Source organism: Pinus tabuliformis, chromosome 1_1, assembly GCF_031772625.1.
Source record: "Pinus tabuliformis cultivar Carrire ecotype Pingquan chromosome 1_1, CPIR1, whole genome shotgun sequence".
Classification (NCBI taxonomy): domain Eukaryota; kingdom Viridiplantae; phylum Streptophyta; class Pinopsida; order Pinales; family Pinaceae; genus Pinus; species Pinus tabuliformis.
This window is the reverse complement of record NC_142297.1, coordinates 814,425,646-814,447,480: the sequence shown is the minus strand read 5'-3', so window position 1 is coordinate 814,447,480 and position 21,835 is coordinate 814,425,646. Positions and strand designations below refer to the sequence as shown.

At 35.1% G+C, this 21,835-nt stretch overlaps 2 pseudogenes across 2 annotated transcripts; both read right to left on the bottom strand.

The window, feature by feature from the left end:
- Nucleotides 1–11,527: 11,527 nt before the first annotated feature.
- On the bottom strand, nucleotides 11,528–15,122 carry LOC149216554 (uncharacterized; annotated as a pseudogene). The gene is made up of 7 exons (XR_016251119.1): nucleotides 14,183–15,122; nucleotides 13,487–13,867; nucleotides 13,161–13,236; nucleotides 12,982–13,045; nucleotides 12,407–12,539; nucleotides 12,067–12,180; nucleotides 11,528–11,797 (listed from the first exon to the last, which is right to left on the bottom strand). The product of XR_016251119.1 is annotated as an uncharacterized LOC149216554 (transcript).
- Nucleotides 15,123–15,592: 470 nt separating this feature from the next.
- On the bottom strand, nucleotides 15,593–20,022 carry LOC149216553 (uncharacterized; annotated as a pseudogene). The gene is made up of 7 exons (XR_016251118.1): nucleotides 19,318–20,022; nucleotides 18,620–19,001; nucleotides 17,052–17,127; nucleotides 16,873–16,936; nucleotides 16,298–16,430; nucleotides 15,958–16,071; nucleotides 15,593–15,688 (listed from the first exon to the last, which is right to left on the bottom strand). The product of XR_016251118.1 is annotated as an uncharacterized LOC149216553 (transcript).
- Between the last annotated feature and the right edge of the window lie 1,813 nt (nucleotides 20,023–21,835).

Here is a 21,835-nt window from a genome sequence, read left to right as displayed (position 1 = left end):
CCCTCTCGACACTGAAAGATGCACGCATATGGAACAAGACCAACCACAAGTCAAATACATAAAACACTATATAAACTGTACATGTATTTTCATACTAAACAAAGAGTGTGACATAATTAAATGTTGTGCGAGACCATGAATTATAAAAAAAAAGGAGGTTATACCTCCTGTACAGAAAAGTCGCGGTGCGGTAATCCTTTTAACAAGCATAAACAAGGAGACTACTCTGTCTATAAAAGCAATAGATCTTCACAATAATTACAGTCCAGTAGGCAAGAGGATAAACATGCCGTAAGCAAAATGAGCACAGATGTGCATTAAAGTTTATATACAATCACAATGGTCCGAGCAGAGAAACTGTAGTCGAACGCCCAAATTCTAGTGTCTAAATTACATAAGTCATTTCAATGGAAAAATTGGAGTCTGGAGGGGACGAAAATACCCTCTACTCCCTTGTTCATGAAATATGAAATAGACTAGAAGGATTACCCTCCTTTAAACATAAGAGAACCTCTGAAACAAATAGACAAGGCCACAGCCGGTAGGTTTCCCCATACCTGGAACTCTGGATAGGAAGAAGGTGGGGTTTCCCTTAGTCGAGTCTAGGCCATCGTGTGAGGGACAGGCGCCCAACCTGTACGAGAGCAACCCACACAACACAAGTTAGACAGTGGTGGAAGAAATGTAAGCTGCAATAAAAATTCAAAAGAAATTATCCTTGTTATTTGCGAAAGAAACTTACCCTCTAAAGGAAAAACTCCGACCAACGAATGAACAACTCTTGCTTCGGTGCTGTAGAATGCCTCCATTGTTGAACCAACCTGCAGATTCATGATACATGAGAAAAACAAGAATTCTTTAGTAAAACGAACGAGTGCATAGCCAAAAGGAAGCAGAAGGAACATGACTCTATTTCATTTGGTTACCTGAAGGGTTTGGTGACAAATTTGTCGGCATTCGAGCAGAGTCTGTAAGTTTGGCCCTCTAGGGTTGAATGCATGGGCTGAACCAGAGCAGGCTGCAGAAAGAGTTGCCTAACCAAATGAGCCCGTCACCCAAAGCAATCGATAGATTAGGTCGGCAGCCCGTGAAAGTCTACCACCGTTGGATAGCAAGGGGCGTTCTCCACCGTAGATGAGGGGGGGAATACCATGCAAGACGAGAGATTGGACAGCCTGCCAGCCTCGCACAACATTGAGCAGGGAAGTAATTAATACACATGGTAGCAGATAAGGAATGCCATGTGATGGCGAGAGGAAAACGGAAATTTAAATCCTTTCTGGACGCTGCATGGATAACATGCGTGATACCCTACAGAGTATTCAATAAAATCTAAAACCAGTACATTAGCACATAAATCAAACCATTGTCGTATGTTAAGTGGTATGCATATGGTGATATGAGGTGATTCATCATAGGCAAATGGTAAATATAATCCAAAAAGGTAACCACGGGTACGTTTAAACCTTACATATAATTTTTTATTTTTTTTTACTTAGAAATGGAGACATGACATAGCTATCCCCAATCTGGTTCGTTTTCGACCAGTACAACTATCAAATAGCTACCTCACATACATATAATAGTTACGTCTTAAGCATATAATTGATAGAAGAAAATAACTTAATTCCTATAGATGTCAAATACTACACTCAAAGCACTAGATTTATCTTTATCTTTCATTTTTCTCTTTATCTACATTAGCATACACAATCAAACAATTATAATATCTGCCCCTTTCCTAGGATTTACAAATTAACCCACTAATAATAGCTACATGCTTTGTAATAACAGAGTTAGAGTTCTATTTCATATAGCTAAATTTTAATATAGCAAGGTACATGCATTTCAAAACAACAGAAAAGTCAATTTCTAAGCGGATTCACATTTCAGTACACAAAATTATATTTCATATAACCAAATACCTGCATCTCTATGATAGATCCAATCCTCTATAACTAAGTTTATACAACTAAGAACTCTAGAGTACATAATACAACATCTACGTTAAGCAACTCCTAATAAGAAGATAAAATAACAACTAATACAAATAGATTTAAAATAACAACTAATACAAATAGATTTACCAAGAGAGGTACTTGGGAATTTCACACTTTTTTCTATTTTATCTAGAGTTGCAATCATCTAGTTTACCTCTTGAGCTAGTTAGTTCTTTTTAGGGTATCAAAAATTTCTATTAATCTCTTCAATATGTATTTTATACCTTTCTTTCATGATAAAATTTTCTTTAGGGGTGTTCCTTTTTTGTGGTCCTTAATATCTCACTTGCTTAGGCTTTTTCTTAAAAGTCCACTTTTCTCTCCTCGACGCTTTATGCTTATCCAGGCCTAGCATCTTTCCCCAGCTAAGCAATTTAATAGATTTTCTCTCCTATCTTTTAAAACTTTTCTAGAATCATGAAATAACTTTCTGAAGCCCATTTACCAATGAAATTTTTGTTTTTCTTTTTTGGCAAGAATCTCATATTATTTATCTATTGACATAACATTTCAATGTGTTTCATGGATTTTTCACCATTCCTACTAACATTATTCAGTCTAAATAAAGAAAAAACACCACAACAATTAAGGGATATTACAATTGAAAAATCTCATCTTTCATACATTTGATTGTACAATAACTTTGAGGTCTTATTGCCTCAAAAAATTTTGCCATAATTTTTAGATGTAGTTGCAATATTTATTCCATGATTTTTTAAATATTTGTGCAATGATTTTTCATTGTTGTTTATGTTTTTTTTAACACTTTAACATATAAGAGTAAAAGTGTAAATTTGCAAACTTAATATTCATTACTATCCACAAAAAAGTTATGCAAGTCCTTATCCTTTAGTAGGAAATTAAAGAATAAAGGCTTTTCTTGTTTGTACATAAACAATTTTTATTCTATATTATATATATTATATAATTATTTTAAAAATATAAAAAAAAAAAATATTATGTTCATATATTTAAAACAACACCTCTCCTCCAAACAAATAAACTCAACAACTATGCTACATGGTTTGTTGAAGTAGTAACATCCAACAACCCTTGTCTTACAATTTTAAACAGTTTCCCTAATTATTTGGATTTATATTTTTCTTTGGCTTTTCTTTGTGTTTCTGATTATTAAATTGCACTTAATGTTATTATCACTGCAAAATATTTAATTCTTCATTAATAGGAGGTATTGATATAAATATGTCATTATGGAATTTTGCAATTTTTATTAAACATTTTAAATATTTTGGGTTGTTTCATTTTATATGCTGTTGTAATTTGTTAATCTCTCTATCTCATAACAATTTTTGAGAGTTCCTTCCTATATGGTTTAGGGTTGTTTTCGTTGTGTAATTTGTTTGATTGTTTAATCACAGTTTTGGTTTCTATAAGCATTTGTGTTTAAATAGGTGTTTCATCTATCCTTATTATAAAATAAAAGAATTTAAGGTATCCTATGAACAAGATGAAGAAAACTTTTATTTGAAGAAAAATATTTTCATTTCTTAGATTGCAATGTCGATGCAAATAACATATCTAACGTTATCTTTATCTTATAATAATAAAAAAACGTTATTTACACATCCAACGCCTTGTAAATTAGACTTTGTAGAAACTCTTATCATGATTCTTTCATAATATTTCTTTCTTAAAAAAAGCTGTTGAACAGAATGTAAATATACTTCAAAACTTATGAATATAAATATACTTCAAAACTTATAAATAGCATGCGAATATATTTTAAACTAGCATTTGCACCTAATGTTGCAAAGGAAACGCCGTAAGGCATAGTGTGTGGAAGAATATTGAAATGTGAATGGGCTTTTGTGGGCTTTTTTGAAAGCAAGGGTCGATGATTCTGAGTTTTAATTTGAGGAAGCCATGCCGAAAACCGTTTTTGGGGGTTAAAGTGGCTACGAAATGGAATGCAAGTAGGCATAAATATCCATTGAACTTGTTTAGAGACCTTTGTTTGTATTTGGTAAAAATTGCGTAGTTGAATGTGAAGGTAAACGAATGAATTCACGTGAACAACAACCGGGTATCCATATTGATTTGGATAGGGTTATTTAAGAAATCATTATTCAAACGGGAAATTAAATTAATATGAAGATATATTGAAAACATGTATTATATTCATTAAAATCAATTGATTTTGTTAACAAAATATGTTAAAACCCATTGACAATGAATTGGTTGTGAAGACATAAACTATCAAAATGGTATTTGATCTTGAAACTTCCTTTTTTAAGTTTCAAATGGAAAATACAAATAGTGAATTGTAACAAAAGAGATTTGAGAAGCAATATAATATTCTAAAGAGCATTGTGCTTGTCATTCCATATTTGAAGTTGTATCAAAACATGTCGGAAGCATCGAAGACCTGAAGAAGCAGTAATGGACCTGCAAAATATTTATTTTGTTAGAATTAGTAATATGTAAATCAGTTGTGGAAATTTATTAGTAATACTTTGCAGGTGAGTTGTGTTAAAATGAATTTGGAAAGAATGGAAATGAAGTTACCTTTGGTGGTTTTGTTTTAGCAGAATAGACAGCATCCTCTAACAGCAGTAAAGTTAAATTGCCAATCAAACAGGAATAAAGTTTAAATAATCAAGAAAGCATAAGATCCCTTTGCCAAATCCTCGACAGTGGAAAGTGGATAAAAAGATCGATTCAAACAAGGAGCAAAAAGCAATGTCTGGTTGGTGGTTTTGTTTTAGCAGAATATACAGCGTCCTCTAACAGCAGTAAAGATAAATTGCCAATCAAAGAGGAATAAAGTTTAAATAATCAAGAAAGCATATATATAACTGAATCAATTCAATTGGGAATTAATTTTGAATCAAAATTATAAGACTCTGTATCTGCTCTGTGGCTAATGTACAATTCATGGCAGAGTGGACATTCTCTAACAAGGTGGGGACTGTACTGAGCATTCATGTGTAATATCCATCTGACGCTGGGAAAACTTTTCCAAAAAAGGCACTCTTGGAAACCTGGAAACTATTCAGAATGAAAACATAGTACAAATTCATGCAGCTTTCTGGCCCACAGGCATACAATCTAGGGCCAATCAAGACTTTTAATAGCCTGGATAAATGAAAGCAAGATTCCTGAGCTATATAATAATAAATGCAGAATACAATTATGTTGCTGCCCTTTTAGAAAATGTCATATCAGTCGTCATTAAAGTGGGGCTATGCTCCTGAGGGTCAGAGACAAAATGCTTGTGTGAGCTTGAAATCTCCCCCATTTTGTTGAACTGGAAATACATATCTTGACTTTCTTCACTGTCCATGTTTTAACATGATTTGACCACAGGATGGTCTGTGTCAACAAGTAGTGAGACAACACCTACAGATTAGAGTGTTAAGGCAAGGGATCTAATATACATAATGCATATAAAAGAAGGAACTGTTTGGTCTGGCTCAGATTATTGCTGAAACCAATTTCATGACCCAAAAAGTATCTAAACAATTCTGAGTTTTTAAACAATTCACACTCAGTGGAAATGACAAAAGGGTTTCTGTAATGAAAGTACACTTGGTGGAAGTATAAAACAAATAAAACTTGCAGGAAATAGATGTTACAAGTGGCTCAAGAGGATTTCAATTTTTTGGATTCGGTTGGTTAGCACCTAATTCAACTATGAACGTATGAGAGATACTTACAATGAAATTATGCTTAATGGTTCAATGCCTCACGCATGTACACTTTACTATTGGTTGGTACCCCTTGCAAGATTCAAGTAATTTTTTACCAATGTTTATCTCAGGTATTATAGACCAACGAGGAGAGTAAAATCTTCAATTGCACCTAAACATGCGTAGAACTGTCAACAAAGGTATGCCTCATAGGGTTGACCTAGATTTGAAAGGATCTCAATGAACCCAGCGAGATGACTATGGAAGTACAATCTTCAAATGCAAACTCTGCCAAGATGCAGGCCGTCTAATGACAGGCTGCACAAAAAAGGTATAGCAAGTGGAAGGACATTCAGAGCCATAATAGATCTTCCATAGATGGCCTGCTGTGGGATCCAAAAAGTTGAGAGGACGAAAATAAGACCCGGTTAGATTAGAAGACAACCAAAAGGAAACGAACCAAAATTATAGAAACAACAGATACAGAGAAGGCCCATGAACAAGGAAGAAAACTCCTACAGACTCTCGAGTCTCAGCACAGGAGAAGACCACATTTGAGAACAGGAATGCTTCTTGAGGTTGGTTCGCAGCTCTAAAAGGGGCATTGTCTGAGATGGTGGACTTGGGAGGTGATTTGCTGCTTTTGACGCAAAAAAAGAAACATACACAGTCGTTAAGCAAATAGTAAATGTAATATGCAACCACTGATCTATGCACAGTAATGAACCAAAGTTCATGAGACAAAACTTAACAGGTATTGCACATATAGCAACAGTTTCACACACCCATTCTGTCTATGAGCAAGATATCCAGAGGTATCTCTCACATGAGACAGTGAAGTAACAGGCATTTCAGATAACAGTAGTTTAAAAAATCGATTATGCACATGAGCAAAATATCTAGAGGAACCTCTCACATGAGATAATAATAATGCATACCCGAAAAATCTTGTAGGGCTTTCTCCTTACGCAGAGTAGAATCAATCCTCCATACACCTGCAGGTTTTCACGAACAGCAAAGATAAAGTAAAATTTAAGATAACAGTGACCCAAATATATATAAAACCTCATAACTACCACCATAATAGGCAGAGGGCGAGGGCAAAACGATCTGCAGGAAAAACGGCCTACGTGGCCCTCATGCAGCGAAGAAAGTCGCCTCGTCCTCTGCGACCCTCGTCGAAACCCTTCTCCCTTCTCTGCAGGTTTGTCACCCTCCTCTGCAGCAACTCCACTGCGCCATCCTCAACACCCCCGCCCTCCTCTGCATCAAACGCGGATATCCGCGGGCAGGACGGGTTTAGTGAGGTCGTTAGGGTAAAGTTTGGTACGTAACAGAAACCGATTTATTAACTAAAACCGACTTATTAACAAAACTGATTTATTAATGTATTAGTTACTAGCAATTGTCCCAAAAGGTACAAAGAGAGGCCGATAGGATTATTAAACTAGAATTGTTGAATTTTTCTAGAAGAGTTAATTGGTTTGTGGAAAACCTTGTTTTCTTGGAGTGGATCATTGTGCAATTACTTTTCTTTAGATGTTTTGTTTATATCTATATTACAAAGAACACATTGAATGTCTTATTTCATTTCTATTATCCTTACTAATATCCTTTCCGTGCTTTTTCTTGATCAATTTGATGAAATATTCCATTATCCTTTGGTAACGCTCGCTGGCTAGCTGGACCATGTAACTCTCGCATTTTAATGCAGTGAACGATCTTCGAATCCCCTGGAACTTCATTACTTTGCTCATGATTTATGACCAACCTTGGAACTTCATTACTTTGCTCATGATTTACGATCAACTTTCATCAAATAAAATTATGAAATATCGCATTTTCTTTTAACAAGGTGGAAAAACCTATCATAATTCAGCTGTCAAACCAGCAGTGAGGACAACTATCTTTGGCTGTTAACAGTTAATGCATCGCTCTTATTCAAGGAAAACCACGCCCCAACTGGAATGACCTGCTGGTGGTCAGTAAGGGGGCAGATTTCACACCTGCCAGATGTCTCTGGGTCTTGGGCCTTAGACACGCAGAAACAGTATTAGGGCATTGAAACATTGTTATGACAGCAATGTGCAACATTTATTTTTTATCAAACAAAAAAGCAATGAACCTCTTGAAACAAATTGAACATCTTTTATAGTTGAAGGAAAAAGTGAGATTGTTGATATTAACCTCTTCAAAAAAAATGAACCTCTTTTATAGTTTAAGGAAAGAGTGAGATCGCTGATATTAAGTAGTTCACAGTGTTTTTCTTACATCTTAAGTTATTATAACAATATTTATTAATATATCAAAGCTCAACATGGTATTTACATAGATCTGAACCACCAGCCAGCTCATAGTTATACTCAAGAGTGTTTCTCTGGCGCTGTAAGCCATTACAATAATATTCATCAAGATATCAAAGCTGAAGATTTGAACCTGGATGAGAAAGATAACAATCATTTCACCCAACCACCGGTCAGCCTACAATTATACTTGAACACGTTATAACAAAAATCATCAAAATATCAAAACTCAACCTGTCATTGGTGGAGACTTAAACCTAGATGGAAAAGATAACAATGATAACAATCATTCCACCAAATTAAATAACCACTATCAAGAAAATCCAAAATATTGTTAATCACTGTATCAAATAAAACTCTGATGAATAGATAAATTGGCTCTGGCCCACATTTAAGTCAACTTTATAATAAAACAAAGATGCTTCAAAGCTCAACATGTCTTTGGTAAAGATTTAAATCCACATGGAAAGATAACAATCATTCCATCCAATTAAATAACCGCAAATATGTAAATTTAATCAGCCTTACATGATTTATTCGATGGATATAACTGTTAACTTAATGTGGATATAACTGTTAAGGCGTTTCGAACACAGGCAATGGAATCTTCTGTGTAGTGTCGTCTTTAGTTAGTAGTCGGTCATTTTCGTGGATAAAGCAAACGCACCACCCAGGTATTGTGGTGGTGGTGGGTGCTGCGTAGTAGTAGCGTTATATGCGGCGTCTATGGCTTTTGAAAAATGCACGACTTTACACATTTGAGATGCTGAAAGGTAAGGCTGTCCCCTATCCAACCAGAAACAAATGCATGTGTCATCTATGATTAAAGTTTTTGTCTCATCCTTTGTCCAGTTCACAAATATTTTGTCCATATCCATCCTGGCCCATCTCCTTTCCTGCTTCAGAATCCCACATATACATTTCACTTAATTTGGGAGTTTGTTTTTTAAGAAAAGACTCACTCTCTGCCCAGAGGATAACAAATATGAGAAAAATAACAAATATTTCTCTTTTTCAATTGGGTACAAACATCAACATGGATGGAAAAAGGAGAAAAATTGTCTATTAGCATTAATCAATTTTTTCACTTTAATGTTGTTTTTCACTGTTTTGGTGTATTGCTATGTAAACCTTACAGTGTAATCTCTGTTCAAATCATATTGTAATTGATATTTATGTGACCTAAGAAGTTTTCATCTGTGCTTGCAAGTAGGATTTAAAAATCATAATAATAGTAGTTGTTAGGTTATAGTGGTGGTAGTTGAAATTAACTCCATGTCACCAAAAAGTGAGAAGTAAGAGACCAATAGATTCTTCTCAATAAAAACCAAAAACATCATCTTTTCTTATTATATTCCATCACATTATTTAGTGTAATATTTTATGGTTATTGTTCATGTAATGTTACAAGTTATCTTTTTCTTATTCTTCTTATTATTATTCATACATTTGATGTTATAAGTGATCTTGGAATATTTCTATGTTAGAGATTTTGTTCTGACATTTATAATCACCTTCTTCTCAATGAATTGTATTTTCCTAATAAAACCATCGTTTTATATTCACCAGGCCAATATGAAACATCATACATCGTAACAAAGAGGTAACAAGAAGGTGGATGATGATATTATAAGCATCAATTTTCATTAAAGCTCTGAGCTTCGCTGGCTTGGAGAGTAAATTGAAAAAGTTTCTCATCTCTGTGAAATACCGTTATTACACCTCAAAATAGATTTAACAATGCCACATTAAAAATGCTCTGAACAAAGTCTATGTTCGAAAAAGCTAAAACCTCTCTGACACACATAGGTAGGCAGTGCAGGCTTCCCTAGTGACAATGAAAAACACAAGTGTCTAATAAACAGACAGTCAGTGCTCTGTGTTTCCCAAGTCTAGAATCAAACATAGGTACCTAAAAAACAGAGAGTTATAGCTCTATGTTTCTCTTGCCCTATATCAAAAACATCGTCTACAAATTATTAGGCTGATTTTATAATTAAGAGGCTTTCCTCCTTGAACAGTATGGGTATTAATCTTCCTGAGGTGTAGGCAGGGGAGAACACTTGTGGTATTAGTAATGGGAGTTTGATCTTGTCCAGTAATGGCAGATGCAATAATCTGGTTGTTGATCTGCAGTTTTTGGCAAGCTAAGTGGTTTCAGTTTGATAGACACCTCAGTGATCCTGTTTAGAAGCCCAGTTTGTATATGTAATCTTATATAGTGTTTTTTCATTTTAAATTACCCATCCATCTATTGCAGGCTCTAGGCCCATCATTTACCAGCCAACTTTAGGAGGCTTTCCCCCTTGAACAGTACGGGTATTAATCTTCCTGAGGTGTAGGCAGGGGAAGACAGTTGTGGTATCGTAATGGGAGTTTGATCCTGTCCAGTCATGGCAGATGCAATAATCTGGTTGTTGATCTGTAGTTTTTGGCAAGCTAAGTGATTTCAGTGTGATAGACACCTCAGTTATCCTGTTTAGAAGCTCAGTTTGTATATTTAATCTTATATAGTGTTTTTTCATTGTAAAATTACCCATTCATCTATTGCAGGCTCTAGGTCCATCATTTCCCCGCTAAGCTTTAGGAGGCTTTCCCCTTGAATAGTATGGGTATTAATCTTCCTAAGGTGTAGGCAGGGGAGGACAGCTTTGGTATTAGTATTGTGAGTTATTCCTGTCCAGTAATGGCAGATGCAATAATCTGGTTCTTGATCTGCGGTAATTGGCAAGCTAAGTGGTTTCAGTGTGATAGACACCTCAGTTATCCTGTTTAGAAGCCCAGGTTGTACATGTAATCTTATATAGTGTTTTTCATTGTCACGTTTTTTGATCTTCATCTCAGATAATGAAGGCATCCCTATCTCCTGATTCATAAAATTGTGCAAAATTGTAAGCACAGAATTCCAAATTTTGAGGGATCCATACTCGGTTTCCCTTATGGTGCTAATTTACTCATTTGTTGTTGCAGGTTGACTGTTGGTCAGGAGACTGCAGCTTTTCTGGCTTCATGCGAAATACCGTTGAATGCTTGGGAAGAGTCAGGTCGTGCAAACTGATTACAAATTTTACCACATACTTCCATTGAGAGAAAAACTTCCACAAAACTGAAATACATCCTAATATAATCAACTTAAACATAAACAGTTTACAATAATGACTATTGATTTCTCCGTATAGTTATCTTCATTCATCCATTGCTCATGTAGCCATGATTTCTCCATATACTTATCTTCATTGATCCATTGCTCATCTAGTCATGCTAACTACTTATACATTTCACCACATACATATACATTTCACCACATACATACTTCCATTGGAGTCTTGCAAGGAATATTCCCAGCAAGCTAGCTTTTAGTGGTCACATAACAACAACCGGGCATACTAAAAAAACTTTGAATCGCCTTTTTTTTTTTAAACTGTACACTCTTGACATATTGCCAGTGTATCAGTCATCTCCAGTATACTCCACAATATGGTGATTTGTGTCTACTTGATTCCCTGAAAAAACACATATATCATTTATAAGCACCAGTTTCGAGTGTGGCACCTTAACAAGCCCTTTAATTCTTTGGTGGCATTCATTGCCCAATAAAATCTTTTGAACAACCTAAAAATATGGAAATCCATGAATATATATTGGATATAAATTCCATAATAATTGGGATGACAATTGTGTGACACTGTCGAAGTCACAAAGAGTAATTTCTTGTCCATCTGTTGCAATATCAGACCAGCTGCAACTTCAAGCTTTGCCAAAATGTCCGCAACCTAGGCTAGTCAATCCATGATGCACCGACCACTTTGGCCATGAATGCATATCTGTCTGCTGCTTCGTCAATCTGCAGTTGGAAAAGTGTTATATTTAGTATGAAACGGACATTTCTGCAACCTACAACACACATGAACAGAGTAAATCGAGTTCTAATCCTTGCCTGGAACACAATGTCATTCACAGGTGTGGAATAGTAAATACGCTTTGAAAATCAGAACTTTACAAACAATTAGACACAGCTAGCTGTCTACAGATTTTATTTCTTACAAGCAAATCAGTGAAATCACTGAAAAATTGCATATAGAAAAAGCATATTACGAAAAAATAATAACTCACCAGCTTTTGGGTTGGCCTTCCTGCACCATGGCCAGATTTGGTATCAATTCGGCCAATAATGGGGTTGGTCTGTGGACTATTCTCCATGCTCTTACATAGAACATATTGCATCGTCTATATACACAAGAAGTTCAAAATCGATATAAACAAATTAGCTATGGATTTAAAATAAATTACAATAAAACACGAATCACACATATGTTATGTCTGTTTGTGAAAATAGGGACGGAAAAGAGCCACCAATGGTTTGTGCATCAATAGTTGCCTATAAGCTTCAACATTCAAATATCAAATATTAGTTGACATTTCATGCAGGGCCAGAGCCATATCAAGTACTCACTGCTAGCAGCTTCAAAGAGTGGAGTGGCACAACACGGTCGTCATGATCTGCTGTCAATAACATTATAGCAGGATACTGTAAATTCTGTCCCGGTTTGTCCCATGGTGTCTTTACATTATGCAATGGTGAGTATCTGCAGCAATGAAGAATGTGTTATACGAACAGTTGATGATGCCTTTTTCAAAAAGCAAGAAGTTCAAGCAAATAGCCCTAAGGGTTAGCTCAAGTGGTCTAGAGCCAGACATGAAGTTCTTAGATTGTTGCTGAGCACAAGTTCGACTCTCCTTGATTCCCTTGGGGCGAGACCCCATATTCAGGGCCGACGGTTTACCCAGTTACCATCCATGAAATGTGGGAAAGTACTCCAGGATTTCCGGTGGAGCTTTCATTCCAAGTAAATAAAAAATAAAAACAAAACAAAACAAAAAAAACTAATAGAGCACTTTTTGATAGGGTGAATAGAAAAAGAAAAAACATTTTATCTTCATTTCAGATCACTAACAGTTTGAATATTATTTAAATTTTAGACACTGCTACTTATTAGTTAGAGAGACAGGCTCCATTTGTCCTCTTACTTAATCAGCCAATGAAATTCGTCTTCCTTATCTGAAGAGCCATAATCAGTAGTCCACGCATGGCCTGCAGATTTCAGCACAAGTTCCATCATCAGTTGCCCTGCAGATGCCTACGTCTAGAGATTACCCTAACCAGAGGGGGAGAAGTAGTTGAATATTATTATGACAGTAAAACTTACCAACAGTAAATTTATGAAAACGCAACATGTCCATAACACCCACATGAGCCAGTGTGCAACCAAATAGGTCAGGTCTCTGTTTAAACGCAGAATTAACAATCAAAACCTCTTATTTCACCGAAAAACGATCTGCTAAATGCTCCCTACATTTCTTTTTGAATAAGTTTTAGAAAAACCGATACAGAGAACAACATTTTCTTTGGGATAAACAACTTTTTCGATCGGATTCTACATTGAAACGAAAGGAGGAAGGATTGAAGCAAGCAACTGGTTTATACAGGACCTTTATTTAACCACACATCTTATCATCAAATACATGGAAATACCTGATTTGTGCAAGCTGCAACAAGAAGTCCACCATTACTGCCTCCTTCAATACATAACTTTTTAGGTTGTGTATATCCCTCTGACACAAGGAACTCGGCGGCAGATATGAAATCATCAAAGCAATTTTGTTTTTTGGCAAGAGAGCCTGCTTTATGCCATTCTTCTCCATATTCACCACCACCACGAATATTTGCAATTGCAAAAACTGCCCCTAGATGTCTTGAAATGACAATACGACCAACACTGAAGTTTGGAGTGATGCTAATGTTAAAGCCCCCATAACCATAAAATAGAGCTGGATGAGAACCATCAAGAGCAATGTCTTTCTTGGATACAATGAACATTGGTATCTGAGTTCCATCCTTGCTGGTTATGAAAACCTGACAACAATCGAGACGGATCAGTAACAATATTATATTAGAAAACAGTCACATCAGTAGTCAATCCAGATGGACTGCATGATATTGCCCATTAGTATTAAGTATTCCAATTGAGGAGAATAGAAACATCCAAGTGAGGAGAATAGAAACATCTATCTTGTAGCAAGAAATTAAATGATTCTAATGTGAAACACTGAAACCTATTGCTTTTACAATCAGATTACTTGTTTAAAACATTCAATAGAGAAGATTTTCTCCCTAAAGATAGCCAAGCAAAAATTTGTAGAAGCAAAAAATAGTAAAAATAACCGTTACCTGTTTAGCCTCAAACTCTGTCCGATCAAAGCCTGGAACAACAGTCTCTCTGAAAACAACTAACTCGGGTTTTTCCACATAGGTTGCATCGAGAGATAATGCCAGGGGTAAGAAAGCTTGTAAAACCAATAAATATCTCCTTGTCTTTACGCCTTCCTGATATTCCAGAAACTGACCCAATATCTATTGGCATATTATGAAGCAAATTTCCAGATTGCAAGTCTCGTATTTGCAAAACATACTTGACATCGCTTAAATAGCTTAATAGAAGTCGATTTCCATTGACACAGCAAGCTGATTCAAGCACGTCCTTCTCAGATTCTCCAATAACGTCACTGCAAGCTTCCGGCTGCAAAAGGTCTACACGAACCAATTTATACCTAGGAGCATTTTTATAGTGTTTTTCATTGTACATGTAATCTTATATAGTGTTTTTCATTGTCACGTTTTTTGATCTTCATCTCAGATAATGAAGGCATCCCTATCTCCTGATTCATAAAAATGTGCAAAATTGTATGCACAGAATTCCAAATTTTGAGGGATCCATACTCGGTTTCCCTTACGGTGCTAATTTACTCATTTGTTGTTGCAGGTTGACTGTTGGTCAGGAGACTGCAGCTTTTCTGGCTTCATGCGAAATACCGTTGAATGCTTGGGAAGAGTCAGGTCGTGCAAACTGATTACAAATTTTACCACATACTTCCATTGAGAGAAAAACTTCCACAAAACTGAAATACATCCTAATATAATCAACTTAAACATAAACAGTTTACAATAATGACTATTGATTTCTCCGTATAGTTATCTTCATTCATCCATTGCTCATGTAGCCATGATTTCTCCATATACTTATCTTCATTGATCCATTGCTCATCTAGTCATGCTAACTACTTATACATTTCACCACATACATATACATTTCACCACATACATACTTCCATTGGAATCTTGCAAGGAATATTCCCAGCAAGCTAGCTTTTAGTGGTCACATAACAACAACCGGGCATATTAAAAAAACTTTGAATCGCCTTTTTTTTTTTAAACTGTACACTCTTGACATATTGCCAGTGTATCAGTCATCTCCAGTATACTCCACAATATGGTGATTTGTGTCTACTTGATTCCCTGAAAAAACACATATATCTTTCATAAGCACCAGTTTCGAGTCTGGCACCTTAACAAGCCCTTTAATTCTTTGGTGGCATTCATTGCCAAATAAAATCTTTTGAACAACCTAAAAATATGGAAATCCATGAATATATATTGGATATAAATTCCATAATAATTGGGATGACAATTGTGTGACACTATCGAAGTCACAAAGAGTAATTTCTTGTCCATCTGTTGCAATATAAGACCAGCTGCAACTTCAAGCTTTGCCAAAATGTCCGCAACCTAGGCTAGTCAATCCAAGCTTTGCCAAAATGTCCGCAACCTAGGTTAGTCAATCCATGATGCACCGACCACTTTGGCCATGAATGCATATCTGTCTGCTGCTTCGTCAATCTGCAGTTGGAAAAGTGTTATATTTAGTATGAAACGGACATTTCTGCAACCTACAACACACATGAACAGAGCAAATCGAGTTCTAATCCTTGCCTGGAACACAATGTCATTCACAGGTGTGGAATAGTAAATACGCTTTGAAAATCAGAACTTTACAAACAATTAGACACAGCTAGCTGTCTACAGATTTTATTTCTTACAAGCAAATCAGTGAAATCACTGAAAAATTGCATATAGAAAAAGCATATTACGAAAAAATAATAACTCACCAGCTTTTGGGTTGGCCTTCCTGCACCATGGCCAGATTTGGTATCAATTCGGCCAATAATGGGGTTGGTCTGTGGACTATTCTCCATGCTCTTACATAGAACATATTGCATCGTCTATATACACAAGAAGTTCAAAATAGATATAAACAAATTAGCTATGGATTTAAAATAAATTACAATAAAAAACGAATCACACATACGTTATGTCTGTTTGTGAAAATAGGGACGGAAAAGAGCCACCAATGGTTTGTGCATCAATAGTTGCCTATAAGCTTCAACATTCAAATATCAAATATTAGTTGACATTTCATGCAGGGCCAGAGCCATATCAAGTACTCACTGCTAGCAGCTTCAAAGAGTGGAGTGGCACAACACGGTCGTCATGATCTGCTGTCAATAACATTATAGCAGGATACTGTAAATTCTGTCCCGGTTTGTCCCATGGTGTCTTTACATTATGCAATGGTGAGTATCTGCAGCAATGAAGAATGTGTTATATGAACAGTTGATGATGCCTTTTTCAAAAAGCAAGAAGTTCAAGCAAATAGCCCTAAGGGTTAGCTCAAGTGGTCTAGAGCCAGACATGAAGTTCTTAGATTGTTGCTGATCACAAGTTCGACTCTCCTTGATTCCCTTGGGGCGAGACCCCATATTCAGGGCCGACGGTTTACCCAGTTACCATCCATAAAATGTGGGAAAGTACTCCAAGATTTCCGGTGGAGCTTTCATTCCAAGTAAATAAAAAATAAAAACAAAACAAAACAAAAAAAACTAATAGAGCACTTTTTGATAGGGTGAATAGAAAAAGAAAAAACATTTTATCTTCATTTCAGATCACTAACAGTTTGAATATTATTTAAATTTTAGACACTGCTACTTATTAGTTAGAGAGACAGGCTGCATTTGACCTCTTACTTAATCAGCCAATGAAATTCGTCTTCCTTATCTGAAGAGCCATAATCAGTAGTCCACGCATGGCCTGCAGATTTCAGCACAAGTTCCATCATCAGTTGCCCTGCAGATGCCTACGTCTAGAGATTACCCTAACCAGAGGGGGAGAAGTAGTTGAATATTATTATGACAGTAAAACTTACCAACAGTAAATTTATGAAAACACAACATGTCCATAACACCCACATGAGCCAGTGTGCAACCAAATAGGTCAGGTCTCTGTTTAAACGCAGAATTAACAATCAAAACCTCTTATTTCACCGAAAAACGATCTGCTAAATGCTCCCTACATTTCTGTTTGAATAAGTTTTAGAAAAACCGATACAGAGAACAACATTTTCTTTGGGATAAACAACTTTTTCGATCGGATTCTACATTGAAACGAAAGGAGGAAGGATTGAAGCAAGCAACTGGTTTATACAGGACCTTTATTTAACCACACATCTTATCATCAAATACATGGAAATACCTGATTTGTGCAAGCTGCAACAAGAAGTCCACCATTACTGCCTCCTTCAATACATAACCTTTTAGGTTGTGTATATCCCTCTGACACAAGGAACTCGGCGGCAGATATGAAATCATCAAAGCAATTTTGTTTTTTTGGCAAGAGGGCCTGCTTTATGCCATTCTTCTCCATATTCACCACCACCACGAATATTTGCAATTGCAAAAACTGCCCCTAGATGTCTTGAAATGACAATACGACCAACACTGAAGTTTGGAGTGATGCTAATGTTAAAGCCCCCATAACCATATAATAGAGCTGGATGAGAACCATCAAGAGCAATCTCCTTCTTGGATACAATGAACATTGGTATCTGAGTTCCATCCTTGCTGGTTATGAAAACCTGACAACAACCGAGACGGATCAGTAACAATATTATATTAGAAAACAGTAACATCAGTAGTCAATCCAGATGGACTGCATGATATTGCCCATTAGTATTAAGTATTCCAATTGAGGAGAATAGAAACATCCAAGTGAGGAGAATAGAAACATCTATCTTGTAGCAAGAAATTAAATGAATTCTAATGTGAAACACTGAAACCTATTGCTTTTACAATCAGATTACTTGTTTAAAACATTCAATAGAGAAGAAAACATTTTATCTTCATTTCAGATCACTAACAGTTTGAATATTATTTAAATTTTAGACACTGCTACTTATTAGTTAGAGAGACAGGCTACATTTGACCTCTTACTTAATCAGCCAATGAAATTCGTCTTCCTTATCTGAAGAGCCATAATCAGTAGTCCACGCATGGCCTGCAGATTTCAGCACAAGTTCCATCATCAGTTGCCCTGCAGATGCCTACGTCTAGAGATTACCCTAACCAGAGGGGGAGAAGTAGTTGAATATTATTATGACAGTAAAACTTACCAACAGTAAATTTATGAAAACACAACATGTCCACAACACCCACATGAGCCAGTGTGCAACCAAATAGGTCAGGTCTCTGTTTAAACGCAGAATTAACAATCAAAACCTCTTATTTCACCGAAAAACGATCTGCTAAATGCTCCCTACATTTCTGTTTGAATAAGTTTTAGAAAAACCAATACAGAGAACAACATTTTCTTTGGGATAAACAACTTTTTCGATCGGATTCTACATTGAAACGAAAGGAGGAAGGATTGAAGCAAGCAACTGGTTTATACAGGACCTTTATTTAACCACACATCTTATCATCAAATACATGGAAATACCTGATTTGTGCAAGCTGCAACAAGAAGTCCACCATTACTGCCTCCTTCAATACATAACCTTTTAGGTTGTGTATACCCCTCTGACACAAGGAACTCGGCGGCAGATATGAAATCATCAAAGCAATTTTGTTTTTTTGGCAAGAGGGCCTGCTTTATGCCATTCTTCTCCATATTCACCACCACCACGAATATTTGCAATTGCAAAAACTGCCCCTAGATGTCTTGAAATGACAATACGACCAACACTGAAGTTTGGAGTGATGCTAATGTTAAAGCCCCCATAACCATATAATAGAGCTGGATGAGAACCATCAAGAGCAATGTCTTTCTTGGATACAATGAACATTGGTATCTGAGTTCCATCCTTGCTGGTTATGAAAACCTGACAACAACCGAGACGGATCAGTAACAATATTATATTAGAAAACAGTCACATCAGTAGTCAATCCAGATGGACTGCATGATATTGCCCATTAGTATTAAGTATTCCAATTGAGGAGAATAGAAACATCCAAGTGAGGAGAATAGAAACATCTATCTTGTAGCAAGAAATTAAATGAATTCTAATGTGAAACACTGAAACCTATTGCTTTTACAATCAGATTACTTGTTTAAAACATTCAATAGAGAAGATTTTCTCCCTAAAGATAGCCAAGCAAAAATTTGTAGAAGCAAAAAATAGTAAAAATAACCGTTACCTGTTTAGCCTCAAACTCTGTCCGATCAAAGCCTGGAACAACAGTCTCTCTGAAAACAACTAACTCTGGTTTTTCCACATAGGTTGCATCGATAGATAATGCCAGGGGTAAGAAAGCTTGTAAAACCAATAAATATCTCCTTGTCTTTACGCCTTCCTGATATTCCAGAAACTGACCCAATATCTATTGGCATATTATGAAGCAAATTTCCAGATTGCAAGTCTCGTATTTGCAAAACATACTTGACATCGCTTAAATAGCTTAATAGAAGTTGATTTCCATTGACACAGCAAGCTGATTCAAGCACGTCCTTCTCAGATTCTCCAATAACGTCACTGCAAGCTTCCGGCTGCAAAAGGTCTACACGAACCAATTTATACCTAGGAGCATTTTTATTGGTTCGAAAAGTGAACAAAGTGCCATCATTTGCAACAAGATCATACTGTGCTTCAGCTCCCTGATGTTCAGATCGAAGGGGATCGAGGCGCCTCAGATTGCTGTCCTCTCTCATCCATCCACAGACGCTTGGCCTCTCATCCATCCACAGACTCTTGGCCTCTCTTCGCTGACGCTTGGTTTCTAAAAAGGCCGATGATCTAATGGTTGGAGTTTATTCCATCGTCTAACAATCGATCTAAGGGCCCATAACGAGACACTGCGGCACGGAGGGGAGTTCCTCTCAGAGGGAACGCCTTACGGCGTAAACATTATTTAATTATCTTATATTTTGATTTTTTTCATTAAAATTGGATAATATGATTGAAATATATTATATATTTTAAAAATATTTTAACCATGTATTTTAGATTATTTGCATTTTACAAATTACACAATTTATTTTTCCAAACAAAATTAATTGAAAAATATAATTAGACAACCTCCCTAAAATAATTCTTATTACACCTTCGAGGAAGGCATTCGTTTGTCTTAAATTATTCTGTTTCTGGGTTCTCGATTACATTGGGTAGGCTCTCAGTTACATCAATACCCTGTGGACGTGGAGCCAGAAATAAGATATTTTAGCGGATATTTTGTGTTGAGAGGATTTATAGTGATGTCAAATGGAGCGCTGGATGATATTGAAGGAGCTTGTCTTGCTTTCTTTTGCTGGACAACGCTCATATTAAGGTGGGAACATTTCGTTTTCAGTAGGATCCGTGTAGGTACATTATGAAACGTCACTCACACGTAATTCTTAAGTCTAGTTATGTTATGTTATGTTATATTTATATTTATAATTCTTAAGTCTAGTTATGTTATGTTATGTTATATTTATATTTATATTTATATTTGTATTTATATTTATATTTATATTTATATTTATATTTATTTATTTATTTATTGTTTTTATATTATTATAGATTTATTTTAACTATTGATTTAACATAAGTTGAGAGGTATAAATTTGTTGTTACACTATAAAATACAATGTGTTATTTTTTGTTGTTTAAATTGTATTTGTGAATGCTAAATAGAATATATACTACTTTCAAGAAATAAACGTTTTAAGTATAAAAGCTTAATTTTTTCAAGATATATACATCTTAAGTACTAATCTAGCATGAATGAGAGAGATCAAATATCTTAAGGTGTAAACTATTTTAGAGCTCAAAATACAATGTGTAATTTTTTATTGTTTAAATTGTATTTTTTGAATGCTATATGGGTTTATATTTTATCAAATACATGTTTTATCCATAATTTTAATTTTTTATGATATATACATCTTACTCACACATTTTGTTTACTTCATTCATTTTTTTTTTCTATTTAAAGCCTAATTTATTTTTATTTTTATTTCAATTTGATGTGTAGACACACAAACTTACACATCCCTCATACTGAGTTGTAGAATGATAATGATTTTGAATAATTTAATTACATTAAAATATTTGACCTTATAATATAAAATTCAAAGGGATCAAATTTAACTTGAAAAAATATTTGCACTTCAAAAGAATTAGCCTTTTTGGATTTTAATAAATTTTGATTTAACATGAATTTGCATCTCGTGTGTGTGCCAATTGAAGTTATCTTAATATATATTATTTTCCTCACCTAAATTCAAATATTCAGAATGAATATTTGTGTGTGTATACACCATATATCAATTCCATCTTACATAACTCATTTATTTTGAGCAATGCACAAATAAAATGAAATTGCAATAAGTCTTCCTTATACTAAAAGCACACACACTCTCTATATATATGTATGTTCCATTTAAAATAAAAGTAAATATTCTCTAAATAAAAAATAAAAATGAATAAACATATTATTTTCTAAATAAAAAATAATACATGTTATAATAAGAAAACAAAATTGAATATACATATTTAATTTTAATTAAAAACATCTTAAAAAACCAATAAGTTCACACTAATTAACTCATTATGTTTGTTTGGTTAGTTGTTGAAGTTACAACCAAATATTAATGAGATGTGGTAAAAATATATCTCATTCTCTACCATAAATAAAATATTTCAATTTCCTTGTTTATTAACAATTTTATATAAAC